This window comes from Marmota monax, unplaced genomic scaffold (genome assembly GCF_021218885.2).
Source record: "Marmota monax isolate L192 unplaced genomic scaffold, Marmota_monax_Labrador192_F-V1.1 WCK01_AAM20220418_F8-fsc00716, whole genome shotgun sequence".
Classification (NCBI taxonomy): domain Eukaryota; kingdom Metazoa; phylum Chordata; class Mammalia; order Rodentia; family Sciuridae; genus Marmota; species Marmota monax.
The window spans coordinates 33169-37653 of NW_026692012.1; positions in this window are offsets into that span (position 1 = coordinate 33169).

The following is a 4485-nucleotide window of genomic DNA, read 5'->3' on the forward strand; positions in this document are numbered from 1 at the left end:
AAATCCATCAGGGGAAAAGTTACAACAGGTGGCTGCTACTAACACCTTTCTATCACCAGAGGGCATAAGTGTCCAACCAACAGTGCCACCTCCATATGCTGAGAGGCCCCCAACCCCCGTAGTTGATAGATGGGATCCTGAGACAGGACCTCAAATATTAGCATGCCCTGTATTTCAGCAGGCAGGAGGGCAGTGAATTCACTATGCTTTAGATTTCAAAACAGTGAAACAGCTAAAAGAAGCTATAAGAACCTATGGTCTTCAAGCACCCTTCACTGTAACCATGGTTGAATCCATTACCAACTTGAACATGACGCCAGCAGAATGGACTAGTATGTGTAAAGCTGTGCTAAATGGAGAACAATACCTGTTATGGAAGGTTGCCAATGAGGAATTTTGCAAGGAGACGGCTAGGCGAAATGCAGCAGCTGGTTATCCTCAGAGAAATCTAGATATGTTGTTAGGAAAGGGACCTTATGAGGATCAGCAGCAACAAATTGCATATGAACCTGCCATGTACTTACAAATTGCTGTAGATGCAGTTAGAGCATGGAAGACTTTACAAGGACATGAAGGTTTACAAGTCAATTATCTAAGGTAATATAAGGAGCTAATGAACCTTATGCTGAAATTGTAGATAGGCTTATTCAAACAGCTACCAGAGTTTTTGGGAATACAGAACAAGCAATGCCATTAATAAAACAACTGGCTTATGAGCAAGCAAATCATTGGTGCAGAGAGGTCATTCATTAGACCATGGAAACATGAAGATTTAAACACATATATTAAATTATGTAGAGACATTAATGAACAAGGGCAATTCTTGGCAACTGCAGTACAACAGGTTTTAGATGCCAGGCCAAAAACATGCTACAATTGTCAACAAACAGGACATTTTAAAAGGAATTACCCCATAGGAGGAGGGTTTAACAAAACTAGGTATCAAAGGAATAGAATACCAGGTATTTGCCCACAATGCTGTAGAGGGAGATATTGGGCTAAAGAATGCCATTCTCAAACCACCACAGAAGGTACTCCATTATCAAAAAACGAACAAGGACCAGGTGTCTATCCATGATATCATGGAAAAAGGGATTGGGCTCCTTTGCCAAAAAACAGACAGGGGGCCCAATGCTCCGGGGCCCATGACCACAAATATACTGGGCACTGGAGGAACCCAGCAACCCCAACAGTGTAGTGCCCAGGACACATTATCCATTAGATCCCTCACTAGACAAACCAGAGGAAGTGCAGGATTGGACATCTGCACCTCAGCCAGAACAGTACTAACTCCAGAGATGGGAGTTCAAATCATTCCCACAGGGGTAAAAGGACCTCTTCCCAAAGGAACAGTAGGCTTATTATTGGGACTCAGTTCTACTACTCTAAAAGGACTTATGATAAGTCCTGGGGTAATTGATCCTGATTATAAAGGTGAAATAAAAATTATAGCCAGTTCTCCAAAGGGTATATCAGTAATTTCACCAGTAGATAGAATAGCAGAGTTATTAATAATACCCAGCCTACATGATAAATTTTCCAGTCGTACTGTAGAAAGAGGTTCTAGGGGACTAGGCTCCACAGGCGTAGATTGGGCTATTCTTTCTTTAAATTTAGATTCTTGCCCCATGCTAAAACTAAATATTCAAGGACATGAATTTAATGGACTACTGGATACAGGTGCAGAGATTAGCATCATCTCTCGCCAAGAATGGCCAAAACATTGGTCATTACAACAAGCCACTCAAACTCTTCGAGGCCGAGGAGTGGTGACTAATCCCCATAGAAGTGCAATGGTATTAGATTGAAAGGATCCTGAAGGATGTGAAGGAATTATGCAGCCATATGTACTGGATAATCTTCCCATAAATTTATGGGGACAAGATGTCCTGGATCAATTAGGACTAACATTAACTAATAATATCAATTCAATTGTGTCTACTATAGTGGCTAGACAAAGTTTTAGGAAAGGGAAAAGATTAGGAGAACAAGAACAAGGTATAGCAGCACCAATACAAATAGATCAAGGAACAGACAGACATGGATAGGATTTTCTAGAGGGGTCACTGAGACAATAAAAATTACTTGGAAATCAGAAAGACCTGTATGGTTCCTCAGTGGCCCCTTACTAAAGAAAAGATACAAGCAGCCCATGACCTGGTCAAACAACAATTAGTGGAAGGACATATACAACCTTCTGTATCTCCCCATAATACTCCCATTTTGTCATCAAAAAGAAATCTGGTAAATGGAGATTATTGCAAGATTTAAAGCCATTAATTATGAGACCAGCTCAATTGGGGATTCCTCAATTGTCTGCTTTTCCAAAAACCTGGTATGGTTTAGTTATAGATATTAAAGATTGTTTTTTTTTTTTCAATTCCAATTCATCCTGAGGATAGTCCACGTTTTGCATTTACTATCCCTGCACTGAATCATGAAGGTCCTGATCAGAGATATGAATGGAAAGTACTCCCTGAAGTGATGGCTAACAGCCCAACTATGTGTCAAATTTATGTTAACAAAGTAATCTAGCTACTTAGAAATCAAAATCCTGAACTACAACTATTTCACTACATGGATGATGTATTATTAGCCCACAAAGATAAAAACACATTGCTAGAATGTTATGCCACACTTACAAACTTATTAAAAAATTATAATCTAGAGATAACAATAGATAAATTTCAATTAAATTTTCCAATTAATTATTTAGGAGTTCTATTATCCTCAACCATGGTCCATCCACCAAAAATTCAAATACAAGTAGATCAACTCAAATCACTTAATGACTTTCAAAAGTTATTAGGAGACATAAATTGGATAAGGCCTTATCTAGGCATACCAACAGGAGAGTTGGGACCTTTATTTGATATCCTAAAATGTCCATCAAATCCAAATTCACCCCGCATGTTAATGCATGAAGCAAGAATGGCATTAAAAATCATTGAAACTTATATGGAAAATATGTATTTGGATAGAATTGATATAAGTTTGCCTTTATTATTTATTGTACTACCAACAAAAAATATTCCTACAGGAGTATTTTGGCAAGAAGGTACATTATTATGGATACATTTATCTTATTCTCCTAACACTATTCTTACTAGGTATCCTGAGGCTATAGGACAATTAATACTCAATGGAATAAAAGCAGCAAAGAGAGTGTTTGGAATTTCTCCCAATGTAATTATTACTCCATATACTATGGATCAAATTGATGAGTTAGCTAATGAGTTAAATACTTGGGCAATAATCAGGTGCAAATCTAAGGTTTCATTTGATAACAACTTACCATCTAATCCTTTATTGTCTTTTTGGTCATCGCATCCTGTAATTTTTCCAAAAATGACAAAAAAACACCTATCATTAATGCTCCAAATATATTCACTGATGGGTCAAATAATGGTACAGCATCAGTAGTTACCCCTGATCAAACTTCTACATTTTTAGTACCCAAACAATCAGCTCAAAAGGTAGAGCTTAATGCAGTATTACAAGCTTTTGTGATGTTTAAAGATTCTGTATTTAATTTATTTTCTGATAGTCAGTATATAGTTAATGCTATAGTATCCCTTGAAGATGCTGGTAGTTTTTCCCCTTCCTCTACTGTTTTCTCTTTGTTTTCCACTGTACAAAGTCTAATCTGGGACAGAAAAAATCCATTCTTTATAGGACATGTCAGGGCACATACAGGATTGCCTGGAACCCTTAGTTTGGGCAATGATTTAGCAGATAAAACTACACATGACATACATATTTTCTCTACACTAGAATAAGCTACAAATTTTCATAAAAAGTTCCATACCAATGCTAATACTTTACAAAAGCATTTTAAAGTAACAAAGGAACAAGCTAGACAAATAATAAAACAGTGTCAAAATTGTGTGACATTTTTACCACAAATTAATCTTGGAGTCAATTCTAGAGGACTGATACCTAACCATATTTGGCAGATGGATGTCACACACTTGCCAGAATTTGGAAAATTAAAATATTTGCATGTTACAGTTGATACTTCTTCTGGATTTTTGATGGGCTCCCTTCATGCCAGAGAAAAAACTAAAGATATTATAGCTCATTGCTTAAAAAATTTTGCCACTGTGGACATTCCAAAACAGTTAAAAACAGATAATGCCCTTGGTTATACTTCTACCTCTTTTAAACAATTTTGCTCATCATTTGGCATTACTCATATAACAGGAATCCCATGCAATCCATAGGGACAAGGCATAGTTGAAAGAGCTCATCAAACTATTAAAATGTACTTATTAAAGCAAAAGAGGGAATTGGGAAGGGGTATATATTTCCCAAAGATAACCTTAAAATAACCCTTTTTACTTTAAACTTTTTAAATTTGGATTCATCAGGGCTTAGTGCTGCAGAAAGGCATATGTGTCCAAAAAGTGTACATAAGCCCAAGGTACTTTGGAAGGATATTCTAACAGGACAATGGAAAGGTCCTGACCCAGTAATTTTCTGGAG